At 54.4% G+C, this 12,146-nt stretch overlaps 1 pseudogene; it reads left to right on the forward strand.

Annotated features, from left to right (window-relative positions):
• The first annotated feature begins 8,682 nt into the window (after nucleotides 1-8,682).
• Nucleotides 8,683-10,700, forward strand: LOC130684635 (inositol 1,4,5-trisphosphate receptor-interacting protein-like; annotated as a pseudogene).
• Nucleotides 10,701-12,146: the final 1,446 nt, after the last annotated feature.

The following is a 12,146-nucleotide window of genomic DNA, read 5'->3' on the forward strand; positions in this document are numbered from 1 at the left end:
ATCTCTCAGGGTCACGAGAGGCCCCCTGGTGCATACTCGCTGCAGGAAACACATCGTTCGTGGGGCCTCACTGCAATGACTGGGCAGCCCTGCTTTTGGTCTCCATCAGACGCTTTGGGGATGTCCTGACAGACAAGCCCGCCCTGGCCCTGGAGGAGCTCACCGCCCAGGAAGGCAGTGGGGTGAGAGCAGACCCAGGCAGCCTACTATGATGAAGGGGCAGCACGGGTGCCCGGGGACTGGTGGGTCTGGAAGGGCTTCGAGAAGTGCGTGTGGCTCCTCGGCTCTCTGCCTACTGGTGGGACCTCGAGCTTCTGCTCGGCCTCAATGCCTTGGGCTGCTGCGCATGTGCGGCAGCTAAGGATGGGGAGGTGGGTAAGCCTTTGTAGGGTGCCTGCTGTGTCTGGACACACATCTGCACAAGGCCCCAGATGCTGCGCTCAGAGGGGCTTAGTAAACATGCCATCTCCCTCCCTTTGTTCTTCTGTCCCTTTCAAGAAAGAAGCATTTGTCTCAGGAGTTGGGGGTTGGGGAAGGGTCGGGAAGGCTCTTGTGCTCCCTGTGAGGACCCCTGGGTGTAGGGTGTTGGCTTCAGAGATGTGAGGTGTGACATGGCGGGGGAGTATATGAGGGGTTCAGGGAACGCTCGATAATCTGAAGTGGCCAGGCAGGTGGGAAGGGAACTGAGGAGTCCCCTGTGGCTTGCTGGGGCCAGGCCTTGAACATCAGGCTTAAGGCTCTGACCTATGTCCCTTGGGAACAGAAACCCACTAAAATGCGGAAGGGAGACCTCCAGGGCCGAGGACGCTACCTGCGGTGGCCAGGAATTATGACTGCTCAGAGGAGCTGATTCCAAAGGCCCATACCACTGCCAGTAGGATGGGGAGCCCAGTCAGTATGGAACCCCCAGGCTGCAGAGACTGCCAATGCCGGGCAGAAATGGGACAGTCAGTGGGGAAGCTGGGTGAGGACAGGAGGTTGCATCTCACTCTCAGACTGCATTAGTGTGCCAGGGCTGCCAGAACACAACGGAAATGTCTCCCCGCAAAGTTCTGGAGGTCAGAAGCCTGAATTCAACGTACCCACAGGGCCATACTCGCTCCTAAGGCTCTACGGGAGAATACTTCTTTTCCTTGTCCAGCTTCCCAGGACTCCAGCCATCCCCGGGCTGTGGTAGTATCGCTCCAGCCTCTGCTTGCGGCTTCTCTCACCTTCTCCTCTTTGCCATTTTTTCCTTTTCTGACTCTCTATAAGGTTACTTACCTGGATTAAGGGCCCACTGGGTAATGCCAGCTGAGCTCATCTCAAGGACCTCAATTTAATTACATCTGTAAAGATGCTTCCTTCCAAAGAAGGTCACATTCACAGGGCCTGGGTATTAGCACATGGACTTACCGTGCAGTGATGGTTGGATTTGAGGTGCCCAGGGAGAATAATAAGAGAAAAGGGGATGTAGGCCAGGACTCAGGGCTTTCAGGGGAGCCCTTCCTTGTCTCTGTGAGCTCAGGCCTTCTTGTCGTCCCTTAGCCTCTGCAACACCAGGCCTCAGTATGTCTGTCTCTCTGTCCCAAGACACTGATTTCCCTCTAGGCCCTGCAGCTCAGGGCCTCTGCAGTGGGGAAGTCAGGCACCATGGACAAAAGGACGCTGTGTCCCTCCTGGGATACTGATGGCTTCCCTGCCTTCTCCATCCCTTGCTTGTCAAGGGACATGCGTGAGCTGCTGATGGAGGAGCTGGGAAAGGAAGGATGTAGGCTCTCCCACCCCTGCTGGTAGAGTCCTGGCCTCTGTCCTTCCTGCATCTGGGCTGACCAGCTGCATGACCCCACTCCAGAGGACAGGGTTGGCATTCTGGTGACATTTTGGAAACTCCGTCTTCCAAGAGTGAGCCTGGGGAAATTTAATGCATTCAGGGGTGTGACCGGATGTGCTCTGTGAATCTGGCAGGTGTGGCCATGTGACAGCAGAGCTGCAGGACCTCACCTTAGTGTGGAGGCCACTCCTCTCACAGTGTGCACTTTCCCACAGGCTCCACCTCAGCCGGGCATGGGGCAGGGGTCTCCTCTCTGCACGCTCTCTCTCTGCCTTCCTCCCACCCTGGGTCTGCTGAGCCCAGGTCTCTACTCTGTCAGTCTGGGGTCTCCCCAGGGTTAGGGAGGGGCAGTGGGGTCTGGTTCCCCAATTCCTGGGACCTTAGACGGTAATACCGAGTACTCCCTGGTGCTGTAATACCCATTAGACTACAAGGTCTCTTAGTCCGCAGAGAGGCCACAGGGAGGGCTTTCATGTAGCCCCTAGCACAGGCCTGGCACACAGGCCTCATAATACTGGCAATGATCATTCTGAGGGCGGCTACTGGGACCAACTGGGAGACACTGGAGCAGTCAGGACTGGGTCTGGGGAGAAGGGTCAGGCCAGAGTGGGGGTGTTTCAGAGGTGGATGCAACGGGAATAGCAAGTAGCGGTATCACTAAGGGGGACAAGTGAGGAGGGTCCAGGGTCAAGGGCAGCCTTGAGGAATGCTTGGAGGGGTGGGGAGCCGCAGGGACTGGAGAGCAGACATGGGGAGGGCGCCGTAGACCAGGTCTGCAGGCTGTACGTGGCACACTGACATATTTTATTTTGGCTCACATGATTTGTAAAGAATTTTTACAATAGCAGTGACATTGTAAAATTGGGGGATTTTGATAATCTAGATTTCTGGCTTCTCATAGAAAAAAAGATGATGCTATTCTTGGTGCACAGAACATGTGATGTGGTGGCTCTGCCCCTTTGATAAAGCATGTGTGACGCAGCTGACCCCATCCCTACCATTTGGACCTCCAGCACCTGCAGCCTTGCCCGTTTTCTGCAGGGGTGCTCCCCTCCCTGGCATTTGGCGTTACAACCCCTGCCCCCAGGAGACGTGACTTGAAAGAAGGTATGGGACGGAGCCCAGTACAGGTTCTTCCCAGTGGGTGTGGTTTGGAAGGTGACTGGGCAGGGGGAGGGGCGGCTGCAGAGATGCTAAAGGAGGAGGGGCTGGGGGCCCGGAACCACACCTCCTACCCACTTCCTCAATTTGTTGTTGTTCCTCTTCCTTCCTCTTTCCTCTCTTCCTTTTTTGCCTGCCCCTCCCTCTCCTACCCAGACCTGAGGCCTGCCATAGTCCCCCTGACCCTTCCCTGTCCCTGTTTGGGGTGCAGATAAGGAGACCTCAGCCAGAGACGCCCAGTGGTAGCACTACGGCCTTGCCCTGGCTGGGGCGTGGGCCGGCTCTGCAGGGCCCTTCTCCATCCCAGAAGGGCGGGAGCCAATCATGTCGAGTGGTAATGTGTTCAGAGCTGCCCTTACTGAACCATCTGAGCTGAGTCCGCCTGTCCCTGGCCCTGAGTTAGGTGAAGAGGAAGGCGTTTCTGGAGACATCACTCCCACAGCTGGCCATCTCCTCCCAAGTGGGTGCTAAGTCAACTCCTGCTGACTTATGGGCTCCTGCAGCATGCCAGCCCCAAGTCTGGTGCCCTGGAGGAGGCAGGAAGATGTTCAGCCTCTGTAGCTCCCTGGAACCGGGACTGCGAAGGCAGGGACTGGTGGGTGACCTGACACAGTAAAGAGTAGGAAGGTGGCCTGGCCTGCAGGAGTGCAGACAAGGGGCGGGCTCCACAGAGGAGGGGCCTTGGAGCCGGACCTGAATGACGATGGGCGGGAAAGCTGGTCCGACTCCAGGGTAGGCTGCGGTCTCCACTACCGAGAAGCGTGTAATCGGGGATTAGGCAAGATAGGCAAGACCATGGGAGAAGGGCCGCACCGGGGCTTCAGACAGACTGTTCATGGGGCCCAAACTCCAACACCAAGATTCAGGGTCAGACACGTACTCTGCGTTCTTATAGTCCTGCTTCTCCAAGGCTAGAAAGCTTGGAGGACAGCAGACCTGAATGGTTTTGGTGGACACTCCGGGCAGTGGTGCCTGGGAGGTGCGACCAGGCAGGAAGAGTTGGCAGGGCTCACTCATCCCCTGGCAGAGCTGAGGGAGGAGAACCCACTCACTGCAGACAGGGAGTTTGAGAAGCCACCCAGTGGACTTCCTTATCAGTCTCCTTACAAAGCAGGGAGGGATATTGCAAATACCGAACTGATGTTCTGAAAATTAAATGGCAAAACACACACAGAGAACTTATCTTCGTAAATGTAAACGCCACTACTAATGAAAATGGCTTACCTTTCCCTACTCCTCTTCCGTCTGGGTGGGAGTCCCTGAGGGGGTCCACAGGTCATGTCCAGCCCTCCAGGATCGCTTCCACCCACTCTCCCAGTCAAGCGTGTCTTCTCTTTAGGTCTGCTTCCTCATCTGTAAAAAACGGGGCTTAGATTAGTACAGCTCTAAACTCCGACTTTTTTAAATTTCTGGTTTTATTTCCCCAAACAACTATACCGTGTTAGCTGGGACTGTGAAACCCCAGCTCAAGGCCAGGTGCACAGTCGGGCTTCAGCCGAAACTTATCAACAGTTTGGTCTCCCTTGGCCTCTTCTTTCTCAGAGGGCCCAGAACCTAAGCAGTGGGAAAGGGACACAGCAACCCCATGGGGACAGAACTACAAGTGCCACCGACCCACCTCCTTTTTTCCATTTCATAAGGAAACACATCAGCTGCTCCTTTTAATTCTGAAGATGACGCCAGGGCCCGGGCTGCTTTTTGCTGTTGTAATGAGCAGAGCTAATGGCATCCGACAGGCTGGGTGTGGGACAAACCTTCAGCAAGCTTCAGAATCTGGGCTGCAGCGACACTGTGGGAAACCCACCTCCTCCTCCCTGGAAGCCTGCCTGGCTTGGGCAGGGGTGGGTCGCAGACTTCAGTGTGCATTAGAACCACCTGGTGGGCTCATTAAACACACAGGTGTTGGGCCGCAGTCCTGGAGTTTCTGATGATCAGGTCTGAGATTGCATGTGAAAATTTGCATGTCTAGCAAGTTCCCAAGATGCTGGTACTGTTGAGTTGGGGACAACATTTGAGAACTGCTGTCCCAGGGGGCCTACAGGGCTGCTGAGAAATGGGTCCTGGGTGCCCCTGCTGCGGAGGCCACCGAGCCAGCCCTGGGTGGGGGCAGGTGGATGATAGAGCTGAAGGCGGGTTGATGAACACTTTGTGAGGCTGGACACAGGCTCACAGTGCTCCCGGTTTGCGGTGGGAATTCTGTCTGGAAGGAGGTAGACACAGAACCAAGGGCTTGCACACCCAGATCTCCCCATCAGGTGGGCACAGGGACGGTCTATAGATGAGGGGTCCCCAAAGAACAGAAAAGAAACTCTTCCTCTGCATTTTCATGGCCTGTTGCCTCCCCACAGGGGCTATGGTGTTTTTCCTCCTGAGAATCAGCTGCACTCATCTCTGGGCCCTGCAGCACCAGCACAGTGGAAAGAACCTGGGCTTGGCAGGTGGAAGCAGACACAACAGAATGACTCTCAGCCCAGCTGTGCCTTTTCTGGTTGTGTGACTGGAAAATTACTTAGTCTTTTGAGCATCTGTGAAACTGGGATAACACCCACTGCTGAGGTTACAGGGTCACATACCCAGCACATCCTCGTGAAGGCTTGATAAACAGAAGTGTGCTGCTGTTAGACAACTCTCAGTGACATTCACTGAATAAGGCTCTGGTGAGTGAGCTGGTTTTGTAGGGTGCCTGCTGGGGCTGCGCTCTGAGCTCAGCACCTGACAGGGGTTACTCCCTAAGCCAGCCTTCCTGTGAAGGAGGGCCTGCTGTTAGCTCCCTCTCACAGGTAAAGCGCTGGAGCCCTAGGGAAGCTAAGTGACTCACCCACAGCCTAGGCCTCTTGCACTATGTGGCCTCGTTTCCCTCAGGCCCCCATTGTCTTGTCTGTAACCCTACTATTATCAGTGTTTCTGGAGCTTCCTGCATCTTTCCAGAGTACTTCATAGGGCTATCTGTGTGGCGGTCACCAACCCCTGAAGGCAACTTCATCTGCATATTCCCATCCCATGACAGCTATCCTTTTATGAGAAAGTATACCCAAGGGGCAAGCATTGTGCTAACGACTTTATATGCATTACGTCATTCAAGCTTTACCACAGCAGGTGTTTTATTCCCATTTTACAGATGAAAAGACTGAGGTGCTGGGTAGTGGAGTGGTTTCTCCAAGGTCACATATCTCATAGGTACACGTGCTAGGTTCCAACCCAGTTTCTCTCCCCTCCAGAGTCCTCTTAGCCCCTTGCACACACAGTCGATTGCTGCATTTGGTTTGGAGTCTGAAGTCCTGAGCCTTGCCTGCCCCAGTACAAGGAGGCCTTTACAGCCCTTCATCCACCAGCACAGGTGGCCCTAGGGAGGCTGTCAGAGAGATGAGGGACTCCCCAGGCATAGGGATTGGCAATGGCAACTGACCCCAGTTGGTGTCATCCTACCTGGAATTAACATGGCAACTGACCTCCTGGCTGGGAGTTCCCAAGAGCTATTATGTGACTTGTCAGGACCTGCTGTGCCTGAAGGTGGCTGCATTTGGCATGGGGGCTCCAAAAGGTCTCAAAATCCACAAGTTATCTCCAGACTGGCTGCTGACTGGTATTCTAGAATGAGTGTGCCACACCTGTGTCTTAACGTTCTGGTCCACGCTGATGAGCCGGCCTTGGCGGTTTGCCGCGGACCACCCTGGCAAAACTTTCCATTGATGTTTCACTAATGTAGAAGCCAGGGCTGACCTGTTTCTGCAATTATCTAGCAAGCTGCTCCTTGTCTCAGGGAAGAAAAGCTGGATGGCTGCCCCCTGCACGTTTTCCTCACCCCCTCCCTTTCCAGTCTGGCTTCCTCCACTTTCTCCTGTCCTCCGTTTCCTCCTCAAGTGGAAGCACAAAAGTGCCTCAGAGTTCACCTCTGAGGCCTGGATATTTCTGAATTCTGCTGTTGCTGGACCTCCCTCCCACCCAGCCCTCTTGGCTCCTCCTGACGCATGCAGCTGTGTACAGTGTGGACCCGCTTCTCGGCAGTAGGCTCGATCCAAGTGTGGCACTCAGGTCGTCTGCATCCTGGCGTTGCCGGGTAGAATCTACAGAGGTCCCTACCTGGTGGCAAATACCTGCTCCTTGGTGCCATGAGGGTAAAAATCAGAACAGGTGGTTATTAGGGTGCAAATTCAAGGTCAGGGAATGGGGCTCGGTAAAAACACAGTAGCTCCTAACAGCATGTGTTGGCATGCGTCAGTGGGGCAGTGGGAGGAACTCTCCTGTGTACTTTATTGTCCAGCCAGGGTCTCATGTGGCCATTTGCTCTCTTAGCTGCGGTCCCAGACAGGACAGAACAAGTGTGGAAAAAGCCAATTGTTGTTTCCCACAGTACCTGCCAGGGAGAGGAGAGGGTGTAATGTCAGGCTTATACTACAGGATGGTGCCTCTGAGACTTTAATGTATTAAAGATGATATTAAAATGCAGATTCTGGTTCAGTAGGCCTGGAGTGGGGCTGAGATTCTGCATTTCCAGCAAATTCCCAGGAGACATTGCAGGTGTGCAGTCTGAACAGCAAGGATTATAAGGGGTTAGCCCTTCCCCAGAAGTCACCTGAGACCTAAAAATCCTTTTATCCTGGAGGAATGGAGTGTCTCCTTCCACAATTAAATCAGATTTAAAGTTCAGATGACACATGAGAGGGAAACCAATGACTTGGTCACCCTGGTTGTCTCCAAAATTGTCCTGGATGAAGACCCAGGAGGTCAGTGTCTGAATTTGGGATACAGACTTCCAGATCAGAAGGACAGGTTTACAGTGGGGGAAGATCAGTTCACAAAACTGCTTCCACAAAGTTGTTATTCATTGAATACATGCTGTCCCCCGTTCAGTGTGCTGTCTATGCAGTTTGTGTGGATATCCATCCATTAGTGTGGTGACCCTGTGGGTACTGTGGCTTTCCTCTGCTGCAGTAAGGAAACGGTCTCAGAGAGGTGAGTTAATATGCCCAAGGTCACACAGCTAGTCAATGACTGGGCTGACTTTGGAATCCAGCCCTCCTGTTCTTCTCCACTAGACCTTGAGGAAAATGTGTTCACCACAAGGCATTCACTAGGAGAAGAAGGGAATGGCTTATTCAGGACTGTTTTTGGTTTCAAATGACGGAAAAATAACTCAAACTGACTTAAACAAAAAGGAGAATTTACTGATTTGTATGACTAAAGAGTTCAGAGGTGATGGCTTCAGACATAGCTGGATCCAGGGGTTGGGAGTCTGCTTTCCTCTACGTAGGCATCTTTCTCAGGCAGACCCCTACTTTGAGGCAGCTACAGAGCCACCACCAGCTGTTCCCTGTTCCCTTGGAAACCCTAGACCACAGTCATATGTTCGTCCCTGGAGGTGGGGCAAGGTTATCCCCACCCAAGCCATAAGGACTGGGAGTAGAAAAAGGCTGATTCCCAGGCAAAATGGGGTACTGCTACCAGAAAGAGGAATGTCTGGGCATACAGAACAGAGATCCACCACAGTGGCTGTTCAGCCAGGATCGGTGGCACAGAACTTCGGGCTCTTGTTCCCAGGACTAGACTTAAGCAGGAGAAGAGATAGTGGGTTCGGTGGGAGCAGAGCTCTAAGACACTCACCTGCTCGGGGAGGTGGAGGTCGGTGTGCAGGTCTAGGGAAGACTTGGCATTGTTGGGAGCTTGGTGTGACTGTCTGTCTCTCTCTCTCCCCCTAGGAAAGCCCCAGCATGGCACTGGAGCTCTTCCGGGTGTGTCTGGTGGTGGTGACAGCCATCGTCAACCACCCTCTGCTGTTCCCTCGGGAGAACACCACCGTGCCCGAGAATGAGGAGGAGATCATCCGCAAGATGCAGGCGTACCAGGAGGAGCTGCAGCTGGAGCAGCTACGCCTGGAGGAGGAGGTGGCACGGCTGGCGGCCGAGAAGGAGGCCCTGGAGCAGGTGGCGGAGGAGGGCCGGCAGCAGAATGAGAACCGCATCACCTGGGACCTGTGGAGCACCCTCTGCATGATCCTCTTCCTGGTGATCGAGTTGTGGCGGCAGGACCACCAGGACGGGCCCTCACCCGGTGCCTGGGCGGCACCAAGAATGAGCTGCCTGGCCTGAAGGGTGCACCCCTCCGGGGCCTCACCCTCCCAACAAGGCCATGCTCGACCACTTTCGTGAGCGTTGCATACGGGGAGCCACAGCCGATGCGACTCGTACCCGCGAGTTTGTGGAAGGCTTCGTGGATGACTTGCTGGAAGCTCTGAGAAGCCTCTGCAACCGGGACACAGACATGGAGGTGGAGGATTTCATTGGCGTGGACAGCATGTATGAGAACTGGCAGGTGGACAGGCTGCTGCTGTGCAAACTCTTTGTGCCCTTCACACCCCCAGAGCCCTACTACTTCTATCCAGGGCTCTGGTGCTCCAACCACTCCGTGCCCTTGGATCGCCAGGGTTATGGCCAGATTAAGGTGGTCTGGGCTGAGGATATGCTGGGCTGCATCTGTGGCAAGACCAAACTTGGGGAGGACATGCTGTGTCTCCTCCACGGCAAAAACAACTTGGTGCAGCTTGGCTGTGAGGCAGAAGACCCACTGTGTGCCCGAGATTCCCCATATCTAGACTCGGTGCAGGTCATGAAGTGGTTCCAGACAGCCCTCACCAGAGCCTGGCACCGCATTGCCCGCAAATACGAGTTCGACCTGGCCTTTAACCAGCTGGACACCCCAGGGTCCCTCAAGATCAGGTTCCGCTCAGGCAAGTTCATGCCCTTCAACATGATTCCTGTGATCCACTGTGATGACTCGGACCTGTACTTTGTCTCCCACCTTCCCAGGGAGTCCTCTGGGGGGACCCCAGCATCCAGCATTGACTGGCTCTTGTCCTTTGCTGTCTACGAGCGACACTTCCTTAGGATGATGTCAAAGAGGCTGCCTGAAGGTCCCTGCCACCTCACCTGCTTGCAGATCACCTCCTTTCTGCTCTCCAAGCAGAGCCGCCTGACCGGCCCCAGCAGACTTGGCAGCTACCACGTGAAAACAGCCCTGTTGCACCTCCTGCTCTCCCGGCAGGCCACTGACTGGAAGGCTGGGCAGCTGGATGTGCGTCTGCATGAGCTGCTCTGCTTCCTGGAGAAGAGCCTGCTCGAGAAGAAGCTCCATCACTTCTTTATTGGCAACCGAAAGGTGCCCGACACCGTGGGACTGCCCGAGGCCATTCGCAGGGCACAGCCTCTCAACCTCTTCCGGCCATTCGTCCTGCAGCGAAGTCTCTACTGCAAGATGGTGGACTCGTTCTATGAGCTGCTCAAGAATGCACCAGCACTCATTAGCGAGTATTCCCTACATATCCCCTCAGACCATGCCAGCGTGCCCCAAAAAGCTGCTGTCTAATAGCACATCCAGGATCCAGGACCCACGTCCACACCTCGGGGGCATCAGCAGGCCCTGTCCTGGGAGAATGGCAGGCTTTGCTGGGAGCCTCGGCTCCCAGAGAAGCCAGGCCCTATGGTGCAGGGGAAACAGAATTCCAAGCTAGAAGCTGGATTACTTTCATGCCATGGGAGTCTGCTGGTGAGGCTTTGTCTGGGTTTGGAGACCAATCCTTACAGCTTGCTTTGGATCCCCACGAATGGCCAGGATGGTGACAGAACACTCTGGACACTGAATTAGAGACTATCTACAAATAGTATAAAAAATAGTAACCACAGTGGGACCCCTATTGTGTGGACTATGAATGAAGGCTGGAAATCCCCACATGTGTCCCTATTAGTGCTTTGGTTGCAGATGCCTAGGGCCAAGCGTTATTGGAAATCAGGGTGTGTGGTCTTAACATGGATCCGTCTGCATTCCTGTAGATCCTCTATGATATTCAAGTAAAGGCTGACCTGGGATGTAAAAAGAATCATACCCAAATGGATGTTTTCATGTCTCTAATTCAGGAGAACCCAGTGGTGGTGCAGGTGCTAAAGGCAGAAGCTGAGAGACACAGGGTGACTGGGGCAAAGGACAGAGCCTGGTACCCAGGGTGCTGAGTTATATAGCTCACAGTCTGGCCTCTGATGCCCGGATCAGACAAAGTGCAGAGCTGAGCGGTGAGAGAAGCCGCAGCCCAGAGTTTTCCTCAGGATCCTAATCCTAGAGCAGGACATGCCTGGAAACAAGAGCCACTGTGGAAACCCGGCTCCATCTGTAGGCCCCTAGCTGTTCACTCCAGTGGGGCTCCCTCACCACACAGAACCCCCCTTTCTGGATGAACCTTGCCAGCCACATAGATGACCAGGACCCATAGAGCTGAAAAAGAGGGCCAGCTGACTGGGAACACATAGGGCAGCCCTCGGGGCCCAGCCCGCGGGCCTTGGCCTCGTCTCCAGCCTGGGTCAGCGGGGTTGGGAAGCCCCTCCCTCCACTGGTGGCATCACTGGCCCATGGGGAGTTCCTCTCTTGGTGTTACCTCAGTAGCCCTTGTGAGGGCCAAGGAGGAAGCAAGAATGAGGGCACCTGCACCAGCACTAGGTTCTCCTGCCAGAGTTCAAGCTGGCCATGCCTCCTAGACGCCATGCTCACTTACAGGGGGTGTCAGGCTCACCGGGGCCTGAAGAAGGATCCTACTCCAGAGGTGCTCTCGCCTGCCTCGGAGTGTTCTAGAAAACGGACAGTCTGCCTGACAGCGCTAACTCACAGCGGGAGGCTGGGCTCTGCTGGCATGGAAGCCTGTAGGAAGCCTTGCATGTGAGCTGGAGTCAGACTGAGCTCCAGAGAATGAGCCTGCCCACATGGTCTCCCACTGAAGCCCCAAGCCCCCCATTCTGTCAGGACCACTTCCAGAAGTGGGGTGAATTTCCTTATTTATTATCACCTGTGCCTTCCCATCCTCCTCATCCCATTCATCTTCAACTTTCCAATGAGGCAAGTTGTGCTTGGAGAAGGCCCCACAGCCAAGAGCCAGCGTCTAGAAGCCAAGACCAAGCCTATGTCTTCATCCGCTTCCTCTTTGCTTCCAGGAGAAAGTGAGCTGAAAAATTATCTTCTGGCCTCTTGTTTACTTGGAGAGGACAACTCAGTGGGGAAATTGGGGTCTTCTGAATCAGAAAGCAGTGGGGATCTTGGTGTTTCATGGTGCCTTATTTATATTAAAGGATGAATTAAATTCTTCCAAGGAGTAGAAACTAGTCGCAGTGTTTGTTTTTTAACTTCAAGGAGATGG

The sequence above is a fragment of the Manis pentadactyla genome, chromosome 8 (assembly GCF_030020395.1).
Source record: "Manis pentadactyla isolate mManPen7 chromosome 8, mManPen7.hap1, whole genome shotgun sequence".
NCBI classification, from domain to species: Eukaryota; Metazoa; Chordata; class Mammalia; order Pholidota; family Manidae; genus Manis; species Manis pentadactyla.